Source organism: Elephantulus edwardii, unplaced genomic scaffold (assembly GCF_000299155.1).
Source record: "Elephantulus edwardii isolate Elephantulus edwardi_28Jun2011 unplaced genomic scaffold, EleEdw1.0 scaffold00320, whole genome shotgun sequence".
Classification (NCBI taxonomy): domain Eukaryota; kingdom Metazoa; phylum Chordata; class Mammalia; order Macroscelidea; family Macroscelididae; genus Elephantulus; species Elephantulus edwardii.
Window position 1 is genome coordinate 1,241,068 of NW_006400070.1, and position 17,944 is coordinate 1,259,011.

Below are 17,944 nucleotides of genomic sequence, written 5' to 3' on the forward strand. Positions count from 1 at the left end.
GGATAATCTTCAGTAGAATCTTGCTTGCATGTGAAATCAATGAGATTGTTCTATAGTTTCCTCACTCTGTTGGGTCAGCTTTCTTTGGGATGGGAACAAATATAGATCTCTTCCAGTCAGTTGGCCAAGTGGTTGTTCTCCAGATTTCTTGGCACAGCTTGGTGAGTACATCCAGGGCATCATTTGTTACCTGAAATATGTCAATTGGTATACCATCTATTCCTGGGTCCTTAGTTTTTGCCATTTCCTTCAAAGCAGCCTGAACTACTTCTTTCATCACCATAGGCTCTTGCTCATTTGTTGTTTCATGAAATTCTTCTGTGTCTGGCAATTCATTTCAGTACAGTGATTCAGTATATTCTTTCCATCTTCTTTTAATACTTCCTGGATCATTTAACTTTCTGCTGAATGCATCCTTGATTATAGCAACCCTAGGTTTGAATTTTTCTTCAGTTCTTTGAGCTTAAGAAATGCTGAACCAGTGCGGCCCTTTTGATTTTCTGACTCCAACTCCTTGCACATTTCATTGTAGTATTTTACTTTGTCATCCTGTGCTGTCTTTTGAAATCTTTTATTCAACTCTTTAGTATCTTGAATTCTTCCTTGTGCTTCGGCTTCTCTGTGCTCCAGTGGTAATGCACCTGCTGCAGAGGGTCAAGGACTGCAGCCTCCGATATAGATTGAGGCTCAATGTCAAGAAGACAAAGATTCTCACCACTGGCCCATTGGCAGCACCAGGACGGAAGGTGAAGAGATTGAGATTGTTCATAGCTTTAGTTTGCTTGGTTCCACAGTCACCAATCTTGGCACCAGTAGCCAGGAAATTAAAAGGCTCATTGCCATGGGAAAGTCTGCTGTTAGGGACCTCTCCAAAGTACTGAAGAGCAATGGTGTCTCTCTGGAGACTAAGGTGTGTCTGATACAGGCCATGGTCTTCGCAATCACTTGTTATTCATTAGAGGGTTGGACAATGTCCAAGGAGGACAGAAGGACAATTGATGCCTTTGAGCTCTGGTGCTGGAGAATAGTATTGAGAGTACCATAGACTGCTAGGAAAACAGATTTATCCTGGAAAGGGTTAAACCGGGTGGCTCCTTGGAGGCAAGGATTCTGAGGCTCCGTCTGACATACTTTGGACATGTTGTGAGGAGTGAGTGGTCCTTGAAGAGGGACATCATGCTTGGGAGAGTGGAGGGACAGCGCCGGAGGGGAAGACCCTCTATGAGGTGGATTGATTCAGTGACTGGGATAATCGGGATGGGAGCGTCGGAGACAGTGGGATTGGCACAGGGCAGAGCAGAGTTTAGGGCTGTTGTACATGGGGTCGCTATGAGTGGCACGCGACTCGATGGTACATAACAACAACAACAGCAATAAGACTTCCAATACAATATTGAATAAGAGAGGTGATAATGGGCATGCTTGCCTAGTTCCTGTTCTCAAAGGGAATGCCTTTAACCTCTCTCCATTGGAAACAATGTTGGCTCTTGGGTGTTCATGAATCAAGTTTTCCTCTAATAATTCTTACACAACTTTGTCAGTGCCTTTACTTGCTTCTGCCTGTTCTGGGATTCCAGTGATGCACATGTTATTTCTCTTGATTGTGTCCTACATTATTCCTAGGTTTTCTTATTTTTCCTTTTTGAATCTGCTTTTTGCTCTATCCAATCAGTGGGGACAATTCTGTCTTCTATTTCACTGGTTCTGTGTTCCATCTTTTCAACTCTGCTCATGTGTCCCTCCATCATGTTGACAGCATCTGAAACATTGGACCTCATATTTTGGATAGTGGTTTCTTGTTTTTCCAGTGCCGCTAATGTCTCATTTGTTTTGTCTACATTGTTTTGGACCGTGGTTTTGAGCTCCTCCTGGTTTTTACTTGTAGTATCCTGTAATTCTTCAAGTTTGTCTTTCATCCATTGAAAATATTAAATCATTGTTCTTTTAAATTCTGTGTCAGAAAGTTCCATCAGACTTTCTGGCTGCACTAAATCCATTGATACTATGTCACCGCTTGGGGGTGACATCTTGTTTTATGCTTGTGTATTGTGTGGAATAGCTTTATTTCTTGGAGATATTGGTATGTTCTTGATCTGAAGACAATGCTCTAGAGATCAGTTGGGTAGCTACCCCATTTGTGTTTTTCTCTGAACTTCCGACTCCAGGGAAATATCAGTTCAGAGCCTGTGAGAGCAGATTCTTGTAGGTAAGAGAGGTCAAGGTGCTCCTGATTAAAGGCAGGTTGATTAACCAGATGTGTAGGCACAGGTGTGGAGCCAAATGGGGTGGACATACACAGGCGTGGGACCATCACAAGGGCAGGTCAACCACTTGGGGGAACTCCCTCAGACCTCAGCTGTCTGAGTGTGTTTACAATTGGGTTCCCTATTCAAATTCCAGCTGTCCGTCTCACACCTAGTGGTTTTCCCTCAGCAGTCTTTGTCCAGTGGCACTTATGCAGGTGCCCTTCTTCAGTGGCCCCTGCCCAAGCAAGATCCTGGTTCCAAGGGGACCCAACAAGACAAAGTCAAATTCCCACCAACCCACTCACCTCTGGCTGGTCTGCTGTGTCCACAAAAGTTCAGACAAATTACCACTGGCCCACTCATTCCTGGGCTTCAGCGTGACCCAAGAGAGCTCAGCCAAATTCCCACCAGAGGGCTCACTCTTGGGTACTGTCCCAGGCAATCAGTGGTGCCCAAGGAAACCCAATTAGGATCCTACCAGCCTTTCTCATGGCAGATCAGTCCCACAGTAGCTCCATTGGTGGGCTCAGATGATGGCTGGATCTGCAGCGTGCCTTTGTGCTCTGATTCAAGATCTTACTGTCCGCAACTGTTGGTAGGCCTCTGTGCTGCGTGAAGGACTCTCTAGTGGCCCTGGGGCTCTGCCAGTGGTGCAGGGCTGTGGCGCAGCCACAGGGTGTGCTGGGGAATGCAGGGGCGCAGGATGGTGGCGGTGTGGTGTCCCGGGATGTGGTGCTGTGGCAGGGGTGTGGGTGTGGGCGTGGGGGCGGGGGTGTGGCAGCGGGGCTTGGACAGCGCTGGGAGTTAGTTGTTGCAATCTGTTCCCAGATGTAAAGCTGCCAAGTCACCAGTCCTCAGCACATTAGACTGCCCGCGTAGCTGGAGTGCACCACTGTGTCTCTGGAGTGTTCCATGCATTATGTTTTATAAAATTAACCAGCATTGGCCCTTGCCCATCATTACACTGTCTTTTCAGGACCCTGCCAGATCCTTCCCATTTCCTTCACTCCCTCCCTTCACACACCAAATTGTGCAGTCCTGTGGGTTTGGCCATACCCATCCTTACCTCTCTTCTTGCACCTTTGTCTCCCCATACATGTTTTACTAGTTATCTTTCTATGTTTACAATAATACTCTTATGCATTATTTATCCTTAGGAGACTGGGTTAATTCACTCAGCATAATGCCCTTAAGTCCTTCCCAAGTTATATAGTATTTTTCAAAATCATTGCTCCTGAATGCTGCATAGTATTCCATTGTTTGACTGTATGATAATTTCTCAAGCCATTCAGATGTAGTTGGATCTTTGGGCTGTTTTCATGTTCTTGCGATGGTGAATAATGCTGCTATGAACATTGGTGCACAAATTTCCATTTGTGTCTCAGTTCTAAGTTCCTTGGGTATATTCCTAGTAGTGGAATAGTTGGGTCATATGGAGTTTCTATGTTCAACTTTTTTAGGGAGTGCTGAACTGTCTTCCAGAGTGGTTGTACCATTTTACAATCCCACCAACAATGTATGAAAGTTCCCACCTCTCCACATCCTGTGCAACATTATTGCTTGCTGCCCTACTAGACTTTGCTCCTGCTACTGGGTTGAGATGGTATCTCATTGTAATTTTGATTTTCATCTCTCTTATTGCTAGTGATTTTGAGCATTTCTTCATATGTCTGTTGGCCACCCGAATGTCTTCCTGTGTGAAAAGTCTTTCCATGTTTTTGCCCATTTTGTAATAGGATTATCAGCCTTTTTCTGTGAAAGCCCAGGAATATTCTGTAAATTTTTGTTATGAGACCCTTGTCTGATAGGGTATTGCCAGATGTTTTTTCCCAGTCTGTAGGTTTTCTTTTCACCATGTTGGAAACAAATTTTTATGAGCACAGAGATTTAATCTTTAGAAAGTCCCAATCATCAATTTTATCCTCCTAGATTGTACATTTCTGGCTGTATTTGTCAACCTTTTTAGATCATAGACTGGGCCTTCTAAGATTGGTCCCAGTTTGTCTTTTGTGAACTTTATAGTTTTGGGCTTTCTTGCTAGGTCTCTGAACCACCTTGAGTTGATTTTTGTGTGTGATGTGAGGTGTGGATCCTGTTTCAGCTTTCTGCAGGTAGCAGTCCAGTTTTTCCATCACTATTTGAAGAGGTTGTCATTTCCCCAGGTTTGATTTCCTTGTTGAATATCAGTTGACCATAGATAGAGAGGTCCATTTCTGATTGTTCCATTGGTCTGTTTGCCTGTCGTTGTACCAGTATGATACTGTTTTAGTTACTACCTCTGTGTAGTATGTTTTGAGATCAGGGAGTGCTTTGCCTCCCATTTCATTTTTGTTTTTCAGAAGTACTATGCTGATTTGAGGTCTCTTTCTTCTCCAAATACAGTACTGAGTCTTAAGACTGCAGCTCTGTCTCCCAAACTCTCTTGTCGTTTTTGGCCTGTGGGATGGCACTACAGCTGCATAAACAATAATCCTTAAATGGAGGGACCTGGCCCTAGGTCTCTCTCCAATAGCTTTTTGTATTCTCATTAAGGATGCTGAATCATTCAAGTGATTGGGCCTCCCACTATTTTTTGGCTGCCTAAAATGCTAGAGCCAAATCTCTAACCTGTCTCTAGCAAATGTGCATAATTTTAGAGATTAAGTTCATTTAGTGTGAGAAATTTCATGTCCAGGACAGCGTATCTTTCCTACATTCAATTTTCCTGTGTCCCATTTTTCTCTTTCACCTTTTATATGCATTGTTTTGTCTTGTAGTGTATGCATTTATGTAAATTTTATTAGGCCCTTTTTGAAATAAGATATAGTTGTAAATAAAGAAATTATGAGTGATACAATAAATGAACTGCTTCTGAAACATTACAGCTGCTGTTAGTAAATGTTTGGCTCCCACATTACTGGTGTACTAGAAACTTTTGGATTTAGTGTGGACAAATGCCTTATGGCTTAAGAAAGAAAAATCATATTATTTCAGTTTGAAATGACACATTAAAGTTTCTGGGCAAAAAGAAAAAAAGAGAGTTCTCTCTGTTCATTTTTATTTAGTGTAACCTCTTTACAGTGTTTAGGAACTTCTTTAAGAATAAAGGTAATATCTTGACTTCTGACTTCATTGCATCTTCTGAGCATGTTGTTTAAAGATTTTATTCAATTAAGCCAATATTTATACATATTGTTGTTGTTGTTGAGTATCATCAAGTCAGAACCAATCCAAAGTTGACCCTTCAGTTGTTTTCAGAGGCAGTGGCTTGCATGGCAGGAGATTACTCATCCTTCTTCTGTGGAGCAGCTGGTTCCCATTCAAGCTACATAGCTTTGTGTTGGCAGCACAATTCTTTACCACCAAATCACCAGAACTCCCTTTAATACAGTCTTGTGTGTGTGTATATATGTATAGTAACAGCGTGTTAGGGTCTGTGTGATGCCTATAGGGGAATCAGTGTGTTCTCGTCCCTCAGGGAGTATTCCATCTAGTTGGAGAGATGAGCTTTATACAAATAGTAGATCTTTAAGATGCAGTTGAATGATTGATGTAAGTTTGGTAATCTGACTGAGGTAATTTGGGAGAATCCAGAATAGTTTTGAGGAAGAACTTGCATTTGATTTTACCCTAGCATTTTATGTAAGAATCACATAGACTAGGTCACGTAAGGAAGGGAATATATAATTACTGATAAAGAAAAAGTGTGAAAATTTTACAGAGAAAGGAAAGAAAAGCAAGCACAATTGGAAAAGGCAAGTATCCCTATTTGTGTAGAGCAAGCTTTGTTCAACTTAAGTCATATCCTTCCCTCCTTCAATATTCCAAGACTGTCTCTGTTTTTATATACTTTATCTGTATTGATGTTGAGTGTTATGCTGCCAACCGAAAGACCAACAGTTTGAATCTACTAGCTCCTCAGGAGGAAGATAGACCATCTCCTCCCATGAAGATTTAGTCTCAGAAACCTGTTCTGCATATTTTAGGGCATTATTTTTATCGTAGGAGTATGCAATGAGGGTTGTAGAGTGGATTATATTTGGGGCTAGGGGGTGGGATTTGGGGAGGTGCGGGGGGGTATTGTGTACCAATGAGGGAGTTTTTCTTTTGCTTTTCAAGGAGAGGAGCAAATGGGGGGGAGGGGGGAGGGGTTTGTGCGGGGAGAAGGGTGCAACAATGAATGAATGGAATCCCAAAATCTCTGTCGATGTTCATTGAAATGAAAAATAAACAACCTAAATTAAAAAAAGAAAGAAAGAAACCTGTTCTGCATCAGAACTGACTTGGTGGCAGTGGGTTTTGCTTTTGATGGTTCTGTAAACTATTCAGGAATCTCAGATGGCCTACTCTGTAGGAAGTTGAGCTGTTAACGCAAAGACCATAACTCTGTGGTAGATTGAATCCTCTAGCAGCCCTAAGGAAGAAAGATGAGCAGTGTTCTCTTGTGCCATTTAAAGCCTTGGAAACCTGCTGAAGGGTCTAGTATGATTTGCTTTTTACTTGACTGCAATACGTGAGTAGGCTAAACATTGGGCTTAGCAAAGACTGACAGTTTGAACTCACTACCTGTTTCATGGGAGAAAGATGGGTTAATCTATTCCTGTAAAGATTTATATCCTCTGAAATCCTAGGCGGCAGTTTACTCTGTCCTGTAGGATCACCAATACTTTCACCTCACATACTTTGGGCATGTGGGTAGGAGGGGCTCTTCCTTGGAGAGGGATATTATGCTCAGAAAGACAGATGGTCAGCAAAGGAGAGGAAGAACATCAACCAGGTGGATTGACAGAGTGACTGCTGCATTGGGCCCTAGTGTGTTAGGAAGTAGGATAAGACAGATATGTTGTTCTTACGGTTGCTATGAGTCACTCTTGACTTACTGGCACCCAGCAACAAACAACAATAGGATCATTCTGTCTAGGAACTAAGTTGATGGTGGTGAGTTTGATACTTACTATTTTTTAGATGATTATTTTTTTTTCTTCTTAAGTATACTCTTCACTTACTCCTGTTATCCACCATTGCGTTTATGGTAGGAGTGACAAATTTCTGATTGCATCAGTTTGACCAGACCATAATTCTTAGGGGCTTAACAATGATGGAATGATGTACTTTGGTATTATGTGATGGTTCTGTGTGGTAGATATGCAAGGACATAATTTGGTCATTACATAATGTAGTCATCTTCCATTTTGTGATCTGCTGTAGTCTTCCACTTTCCCTTAACATCATTCTTTTTGTGTAGTGATAGAATCTTTGGAACCAAATAATTTTGATAACTGAGGAATGGGTATATATTTAAGTCTGTGAGATCCAGAACTCAGCAGATAGCTTTGCTTCTGCTTCTCTGGGTCTCTCAGGTTACCTCCTCCCCCCCCCACCCCCTTAACAGGATGTAGTCTTACAACTTTTCTATTACTTGTTTTAATGGAAAATATTTTAGTTTTTCTTTTCTGCAAGTTTCCAGTTTACACAGAGGAGCTATTCTAGGGTTTATGGTGTTTCTTTTAAAACAAAACTTTATATGAATACTGAGAGTAAGAAATCAATAAAATGAAGTCCTTGACCTTTAACCTGCTTAAGAAGTTGTCTCCATTTTGATGGGGCCAAATGATCCTAAAATACTCTTCTAAGTCTCAATTTGCCTCCAGTGTCCCTCTTTTCCCATCCCTTTTCTTCTTATGAGCAGATATGTGGCTTTGAAAAATGTATTTTTCTGCCCTTGTTGCCTCAGCTGCTTACTTTCTTTGTAGGTGAGGAGACCTGCTTTGCACAACTCTTTTGCCTGAAGCTAAGATAAGATCTTATGTGTAACATACCTCCAAGGTGAGTGGAGGGTTATGAGCAACTCCTAATATTCAGACAGCAATTACATTCTCATTTCTAATACAGGTGAGAAGACACTTGCATCCTTTTATTTTAGTTTTAAAAAATATATAGTTTACGAATTTTGGTAATTAAGCCATTACTTGTCACAAGTTTTAATATACTTACAGTGGACAAAATCCATCAGTGTGTTGGGACTTGCAGTTGAAAACCCTGGGCCTGTAGTTTGGAGAATGCACAAATGAGAGCAGGAAATGCTGTTGGCACTGTTGTCAGCACTGACCTTGAAAGCCGAGCTGAGGCCCAAAGGCTGTCTTGGTAGATGTTTCTGAGTGGTGAAATGGCAAAAGATTGATGCTTTAGTAATCCTGCTCCTCTAACCTGTGGGGGATTAATTTTCTTCAAGCCTAGAAGGATCAGATAAAGAAGCCTTGGTGATATAATGGGTTAAGCTTTGGACTGTTAACTGAAAGTTCAGTGACTTGAACCTACCAGCTGCTATGCAGGAGAAGGATGAGGTGTTTCTATAGAAATTTTCAACCTTGGAAACTCTACAGTGTAACTCTGTCTTATAGGAGCTCTTGATATATTTATATACTAAATTCCTATCAATTATATGATTTTCAAATATTTTCTTATTCTATAGACTTCACTTTCTGGATAATGTTTCAAGAAACACCAAATTTTAATTTTGATGAGGTTCAGTTTGTCTGCTTATTCTGTTATTACTTATGCTTTTGGTTTTCTTATCTAAGAATCCATTGCCTGAAGCATTATCTCTTATGTTTCTTTCTAAGGGCTTTATGGTTTTAGCTTTTATATTTAGATCCTTGATCCATTTTGAATTATTTTGGATATGGTATGAGTTGTGGGTTCTGTTGAGATCCAGTTTTCCTGGTGTCTCTCTTTTAAGAGACTAGTTTTTCCTCAATGAATGGATAGATTTGGTACTTTTTTTTTTTTTAAGTTGGCTGCTTATGTATAGATTTACTTCTAGATTCTTGGTTCTCTTCCATTGGTTTATTTATTTATTCATACAGCAGTATCTCTTTTTTAGAAAAAAAATGTTATTTTACATTGTTATAACAATATACAGGGAGCTCTGTAAGCCTAGTGGATAGCTTCTAACACAAAGGCAGCCAGTTCTAAAGACAGACAGTTTCCTCTCAGGCAGTTTGCAATCTCTGAAAACCCACTGTCTGCTCAGCTATGAGTTGGTTCTGACTCAATAGCAATGAGTGAGCAAAACGTATGATGTACTTATAGTTTTATAACTTTGTCTTTTCCCAATTAAAAAAAATTGTACACAATATATATGAATAATATTAAAAGGGGGGAGGAGATTATAAATAAACTGTCAGTTTGCTCCCAAATTCTCTATTATACTTGTAATATTTTTAGTGATGGAATAATATTTTGCTGAAAACATATTTGATAAATTACTCTTCAGCTTCCTGATTTATAGTTAACTTCTTTTGACTTTCCAACATTGTAAATAACATCACAATTACAATTTTTGTGCTTCTTCTGAGTTGTGGGTTCTTTCTCCTAGAAGAGGCATAAAAGGAGATTTCTAGATTAAAGGGAAGTGAACTGCCAGTGTTGGTAATAGTAGTAGTAGTAGTAGTAGTAATAATGGCTATTTTATTGCATGTGTACAGGGTGCCAAGCAGTATTGTAAATACTTTATGTTGAATTGTCAGTGAAGGAGAGGAAGGCCCTCAACTGGGTGCATTGACATGGTGACTGCTGCAATCGGCTCTTTTGTGTCAGAAATTATGAGGATGGTGCAGGATAGAACAGCGTTCAAATTTTTGTTCACAGGGTTGCTATGAGTTGGACTTGACTCAACAGTACCTAACAACAACAACAACAACAACAACAACTTTAATTTCTACAGAACTGTATGCACCCAAACCCCCATACATTTGGAAGCTGAACAACACCTTGCTTGAACATGAGTGGGTACAAGAAGAAATAAAAAATGAAATTAAAAAGTTTCTTGAAACAAATGACAATGAAAACACTACTTACTAAAACTTCTGGAAAATAGCCAAAACAATAACCAGAGAACAATTTATAGCCATAGGCAAACACATCAAAAGGCAGGAAAAAGGACTCTCTAACCTAATATCGACAACAAATTGAAAAAGAACAGCAAGAAAGCCGGCACTGTCTAAAAACCCCTGAAATTATAAAAATTAGAGCAGAAATAAATGAAATAAAAAACGGAAAAACAATTGAAACCATCAATAAAACTAGGAGTTGATTTTTTGAAAAGGTCAATAAAATCGAGAAATCACTAGCAAAACTAACAAAAGAAAAGAAGGAAAAGACACGTAACTGAATAAGAGACAAAATGGGCAACATCACAACAGAACCAACTAAAACAAAAAAAGCTAACAATAGAATATTATTAAAAACTATACTCAAACAAATAGGAAAACCTAGTGGAAATGGACAAATACTTAGAAATGCTCAACCTACCTAAACTGACACTGACAGAAATTGAACACCTGAACAGACAAGAAGAGATTGAAAAGGTAATACAACTTCCAGCCAAAAAAGCCCTGGACCAGATGGTTTGACAAGTGAATTTTATTAAACATTCAGATGTCACCAGTTCTACATACACTATTTCAGAAAATAGAAAAAGATGGAATTCTCCCAGACTCATTCTTTGAAGCAAACATATCCTTGATACCAAAGCCAGGAAAAGACACCACCAAAATAGAAAACTATAGACCAATATCACTTATGAACATAGATGCAAAAATCCTGAATAAAATACTGGCCAGTAGAAGCCAACAATACATCAAAGAAATAATTCACCATGACCAAGTGGGATTCATAACAGGCATGCAAGGATGGTTCAAAATAAAAACAATCAATGTAATTCATCACATTAACAAAGCAAAGAACAAGAACCACATGATCCTATCAATTGATGCAAAAAAGGTCTTTGACAAAATCCAACACCCTTTCCTGATTAAAACACTCAACAAAATAGGATTAGAGGGGAATTTCTTCAACATAGGAAAAAGTGTTTATGCAAACCCAAGAGCCAACATTGTTCTCAATGGAGAGAGGTTAAAGGCATTCCCTTTAAGAACAGGAACTAGGCAAGGATGCCCACTATCACCTCTCCTATATAGTATGGTATTGGAAGTCTTAGTGAGAGCAATAAGACAAGAGAAGGAAATAAGAGGCATCCAAATTGGCAAAGAGGAAGTAAAATTATCTGTCTATGCAGATGATATGATAGAATACTTAGAAAACCCTAGAGACTCAGCGAGAAAACTACTGGACATAGTTGACTAATTCAGCAAAGTGACAGGATACAAGATGAGCATACAAAAATCAATTGGATTTCTCTACATTGACAAAGAGAATACAGAGCTGGAGCTAAGGAAAGCAGTACCCTTTACAATAGCTAATTACAAGATTAAATACTTGGGAGTAAATCTAACCAGAAACACAAAGAATCTATTCAAAGAAAATTATAAAAAATTACTACAAGAAAAAAAGGAGACCTGGAGAAGTGGAAGAATATCCCTTGCTCATGGATAGGAAGACTCAATATTGTGAACATGACAATACTACCAAAGGCAGTTTACACATTCAGTGCAATCCAATACAAATACCAATTTCTTTCTTCAATGTGATGGAAAAGGTAATCTCCAATTTCATTTGGATTGGAAAGAGGTCCTAAAATAAGCAAAGCACTTCTTAAAAAGAGAAACCAGATAGGAGGCATCTCACTCCCTGATTTCAAATCCTACACTGCCGTGGTGGTGGTCAACACAGCGTGGTATTGGTACAATGAAAGACACGTAAGCCAATATAATAGAATTGGGAATCCAGAAATCAGCCCATCTACCTATGGTCAACTGATTTTTGACAAGGAGATGAAATCAATTAAGTGGGGAAACCTTTTTAACAAATAGTGCAGGCAAAATTGGAAAACTATCTGTAGAACACTCAAGCAAGAACCACACCTCACTCAATACATAAAAACCAACACAAGTGGATCATGGACCTTGGACTAAAACCAAGGACTGTAAACTTCATTAAAGAAAATCTTGGTAGAGCTCCAGAAGTCCTAATCCCCCAACATAAACTGTTTTCCAAGCATCCTGAAAAATCTACAACCAGGAGAGGTTAAAATAGATGACTGTAACCTTCTAAGAATAAAATTCCTATGCACATCCAAAAACTTCTTCAGCAGGGTAAAAACGGAAGCCATAGACTGGGAAAATAAATTTGGTAATGACATGTCAGATAAGGGACTTATATCTAGAATTTATAAAATACTGGAACACCACAACAAGATAAAAGTAAATAACTCAATTTAAAAATGGGCACATGATATGAACAGACACTTCCCCAAAGAACATATCCAGTTGGCCAACAAACACACGAAGAAATGTTCAAAATCCCTAGCTCTAAGCGAGATGCAAATAATAATAATAACTATTAGATATTATATCACCCCAGTAAGAATAGCAAAATTTAACAGAGCAGCAAACATCAAATATTGGCGAGGTTTTGGAGAAACTGGAACCCTTATTCACTGTTGGTGGGAGTGTAAAATGGTGCAATCACTGTGGAAGGCAGTATGGCGCCTTTCCAGAAAGTTGTAAATAGAAATACCATTTGACCCAGCAATTTCACTACTGGGAATATACCCTAAAGAAACCGTAACTGCCACCCAAGCAGATATATGCACATCCATGTTTGTTGTGGCTTTGTTCATAATAGCAATGAGCTGTAAACAACCTAAGTGCCCATCAACAAATAAATGGAAGGAGAAGCTCTGTTATATCCACACAATGAAATACTTCACTGCATTGAAAAATAAAGAACTTATGAAATATTATACAAAATGAATGACCCTGGAGGACATTATGCTGAGTGAGGTATCTCAGTCACAAAAGGACAAATATTGCATAGTTCCACTGTTGTAAAATGGGACTGACATCGGAGTTGAGGGGAGACTGAGAAAGAGGGGATACATAATGTATACAACATTGAAACAGATGAAAGAGAGAATTGTTTAAAAGTGATATATGATTAGGTATTATTATCGTGACAGGAGTCCAGAATGAAGGCTGCATAGTGGACTGTACTTGGAGGGAGGGATTGTATAACAATGAAAGAATTTTTCTTTTAGTTTTCAAAGAGTGAATTGGGGAGGAGAGGTCGGGGAGGAGAGAGGGAGAAAAATGCATCAATGAATGAATGGAAATAGAAAAGATTTAACATGTTGCCTAGCTGTACAAAATTAAAGTAATATTTTTACAAAACTTAATGTCAAGAAACAGGAGCCTACCTGCTGTCGCCGCCACCATGGCCTCTGGGAGCAGTGGCCTTGCCGCCTGCCGCCTCCTGACGCGCTATTTCCTCGTGCAGCATAATGGACTTTGACACTGTTCCTATACATCTTCTAGGAAAAACCTCTATATCAATAAAAATACAAACGTTATCTGCCAGAGTTTCACTAGTAAGCAGGGCACCTTCCACAGCCAAAAGGCATTAGAGTATGGCACCCAACTAGTTGGAGGAACAACTCCGGGGAAGGGAGGCAAGATGCATTTGGACTTACAATTTTCAGTACTGTGAAGGAGGCCAAAGAACAGACGGGAGCGACAGCATCTGTCATTTATGTTCCACCTCCTTTCGCTGCTGCTGCAATTAATGAAGCTATGGAGGCAGAAATGCCCTTGGTGCTGTGAATCACCGAAGGCATCCCGCAGCAGGACATGGTGCGGGTCAAGCACGCGCTGCTGTGCCAGGGAAAGACCAGGCTCATCGGGCCCAACTGTCCCAGAGTCATCAACCCTGGAGAACGCAAAATTGGTATCATGCCTGGTCATATTCACAAAAAAGGAAGAATTGGTATTGTGTTCAGATCTGGTACCCTAACTTATGAAGCAGTTCACCAAACGACACAAGTTGGATTGGGGCAGTCCTTGTGTATTGGCATTGGAGGAGATTCTTTTAATGGAACAAATTTTATTGACTGCCTTGAAGTATTTCTGAATGATCCAGCCACAAAAGGTATCATATTGATTGGTGAGATTGGTGATAATGCAGAAGATGCTGCAGAATATTTGAAACAACATAATTCAGGTTCAAATGCCAAGCCTGTGGTGTCCTTCATAGCTAGCTTAACCGCGCCACCCGGCAGGAGAATGGGTCACGCAGGGGCGATCATCGCTGGGGGGAAGGGAGGCGCTAAGGAGAAGATCTCGGCCCTTCAGAACGCGGGAGCTGTGATCAGCATGTCCCCTGCACAGCTGGGGAGCACCATCTACAAGGAGTTTGAAAAGAGGAAGATGCTCTGAAAGAACAATGAAACCAAAAAATTTCCTGGAACTATGGGATGAATCACAGAAATGAGAACCAGCGAGTTTGCTCCTGTTGTGCACTGGTGGTCAAACTGTGCATTTGATGTTGGTCCTTTGGTACACCCAAAGCAAAGCCTCAGTGTCCGGATTTGAGAGGTTTCCACTTGTCTGTGTAACAGAGGCAGTCAATAAATCTACCCTTTAATTTTTTTTTTTTTAAAAGATACAGAATATGGTTTTTACTCTAGCTGCCAGCCTACAATTTAACCTCCCACTTATAAGCACTGGATTTTATTTGTGTTACCTTTTCACTTGCTAGAAACAAAAACCTTTTCCCATGAATTTCCATGAATTTTCATATTCTTTAGGGAAAATTCAAAGCCACACTGGTAGCATTGTTATGGTAATTTTTTCTGATATTTTTGCATATTATTTTGTATGATTGAAAATTAGATATCTTATTTTTTAATCTATAAAAAGTTTTAATGATACAAAGTGGAATAAACATTGGCTTTTTAGAGTCAGGAATATATTAATTGATCTTGATTATTTAAAAAATCATTTTTAGAAAGAGAATCATAATACCATTTTGAATTCTCTATTTTTAATCTAGGTCCCAGCCATATCTTTGGCACTAACTAGATGGGAACGTAGAGGTGGGCATTCATTCTGGTAATTTATACCCATAAGTACAGAGAAAGAAAAAAAATACTTTCCTTTTTCTATCTTACCTGTAGCTGCAGATCTTGAGGGGTTTTATTCTTCACTGGTTTTAGAAGAGAGATCTGTGGGAGATTCTGACCTTTCCTACTTTCCTGAAGCATTTGATATGGTGCGTTTAAGATGAAACCGCTGTAGAAGATGCCTAGTCTTGGATTTGTTTAAGAGTGAGACTTACAAAGCAGCAAAGATTTGAGGGGCTACTGACAGAAAAATCTCAGAGATAAAGAATAGGATCCTAGTTGTCAGTGGCCGGTGAAGCTCTCTACACTTTTTTATTAGAGCTGGAGGCCCTTACATGATCCCCAGAGCTACTGGTTGTTGTGTTGTTTTTAAGTGCTGTTTAGTCGTAGATGACTCATGTTGTTGTTGTTGTTATGTTGTTATGTGCCGTCGAGTTGCCTGCGACTCATAGCGACCCTAAACTCCGCTCTGTCCTGTGCCAATCGCACTGTGACACTCCCATCCCAATTATCCCAGTCACTGAATCAATCCACCTCATAGAGGGCCTTCCTCTCCTGCGCTGTCCCTCCACCCTCCCAAGCATGATGTCCCTCTCCAAGGACCAGTCTCTCCTCACAACATGTCCAAAGTATGTTAGACGGAGCCTCAGAATCCTTGCCTCCAAGGAGCCACCCGGTTTAACCCTCTCCAGGACAAATCTGTTTGTTTTCCTAGCAGTCCATGGTATACTCAACAATCTTCTCCAGCACCACAACTCAAAGGCATCAATTCTCCTTCTATCATCCCTAGTCACTGTCCAACTCTCTGATGCATAACAGGTGATTGCGAAGATCATGACCTGTATCAGACGCACCTTAGTCTCCAAAGAGACACCATTGCTCTTCAGCACTTTGGAGAGGTCCCTAACAGCAGACTTTCCCATGGCAATGTGCCTTTTGATTTCTTGGCTGCTGGTGCCAAGACTGTTGACTGTGGAGCCAAGCAAACTAAAGCTGTGTACAATCTCAATCTCTTCACCATCCATCCTGATGCTGCCATTTGGTCCAGTGGTGAGAATCTTTGTCTTCTTGACATTGAGCCTCAATCCATATTGTAGGCTGCAGTCCTTGACACTCTGCAGCAGGTGCTTCAGGTCCTCTTCAGTTTCAGCAAGCAGAGTTGTGTCATCTGCATAACGCAGGCTGTTGAGAAATCGTCCACCAATCTTGATCCCACATTTCTCCTCATAGAGCCCAGCCTCCCGGATAATCTGTTCTGCATATAGGTTGAAAAGGTATGAAGATAGGATGCATCCCTGGCGTACGCCCTTCCCAATTTTGAACCATACAGTGTTCCCTTGCTCTGTTCTGACGACTGCCTCCTGGCTCAAGTATAAGTTTCACATTAGAACGATCAAGTGTTCTGGGATTCCCATTCTTCTCAGAGTCAGCCATAGTTTGTTATGATCTACACTGTCAAATGCCTTTGCATAGTCAATGAAACACAGATAGACATTCCTTTGGTATTCCCTGCTTTCAGCCAAGATCCATCTAACATCAGCTACAATATCTCTAGTACCATGACCCCTTCTCAACCCAGCCTGGATTTCTGGTAGTTCTCTGTTGATGTGCTGTTCCAGCCGTTTTTGGATAATCTTCAGTAAAATCTTGCTTGCATGTGAAATCAGTGAGATTGTTCTGTAGTTTCCACATTCTGTTGGGTCACCTTTCTTTGGGATAGGAAGAAATATCGATCTTAGTGACCCTATGAACGAAAGACCTGAACACTTTCATTACTGCCATATTTTCTCCAAGTTCATAGGGTTTGCAGAGGCAAGCTATTTCAGAAGTGAGTGCCACTCCTGTTTCCAAGCTTGTTTTAATCGGGAGCTCTACCAAACACTGTCCACCATGGGCAGCCATTATGGCATTTGAGACCCCAGTGGTGCAATGCTCAGCATCTTAGCAAACCCAGATTACCTCAGCACAGCAAATTGACAGAAGAGTGCTGTACGACTTAGAAGAATGTTCCTCCAAAATATAGTAGTGAAGGATTAAAAGATAATCCCTTGTACCTGACTTATTAAATATAGGGGCCCTCCAGGAAGTTTTGTTGACTCTAAATACGAGGCTTTAATAATAATAAAAAAGAAAAAAATAGAAAAACTCCAAAACATTCCACAATGACCCTCAACTAAATCAAGGGAGCCCATCTTTCAGAGTCCAGTTGCTTCACTCAGTTTTCAAAATGGAGACAAGGGCTTGGCCTTAAATGCAGACGTCCTCCTGGAGTTCTTGTTCACGTTAAACAAGAGGCTTAAACAATGAAACAATTCACACAGGGGTAATTTTCAGCAGAATCTTGTGTGCATGTGATATTAATAATATTGTTTGATAATTTCTACACTCTGTCAGGCACCTTTTTTTTGGGTTGGAACAAATATAGATCTCTTCCAGTCAGTTGGCCAGGAAGATGTTCTCTAGATTTCTTGGCACTATTTGATGAGTACATCAAAGGCAGCATCTGTTGAAATATGTCAATTGGTATGCTGTCAATTTCTGGGATCTTGATTTTTGCCAATTCTTTCAGAGCAGCTTGAATGTCTTCATTCATCACCACAGGCTCTTACTCATACGTTGTTTCATGACATTCTTCTATGTCAGCCAATTCCTTTTGGTACAGTGACTGGGAAATGTCTTTCATTTGTTCCCTTCTGTAAAATGCTAGTCAGATACTGTTCTAAATCTGAGCATTCAAATTAAGATAGATTATGAAGAAGGAATGGCCATCCACTTCTGAAATAATAGGCCTCGAAAACTCTATGTACAATAGAGCACTTTCTCTCATAATAGTGCTATTTTATCTTTTTTTTAAAAAATC

The 17,944-nt window shown here is 40.1% G+C and overlaps 1 protein-coding gene and 1 pseudogene across 1 annotated transcript in view; both read left to right on the forward strand.

Moving 5' to 3' along the window:
* The window catches only part of PPM1L (protein phosphatase, Mg2+/Mn2+ dependent, 1L), a 616,688-nt gene that overhangs the window by 14,549 nt on the left and 584,195 nt on the right, over positions 1-17,944 (forward strand). The window lies entirely within an intron of this gene.
* Positions 13,398-14,398, forward strand: LOC102850428 (annotated as a pseudogene).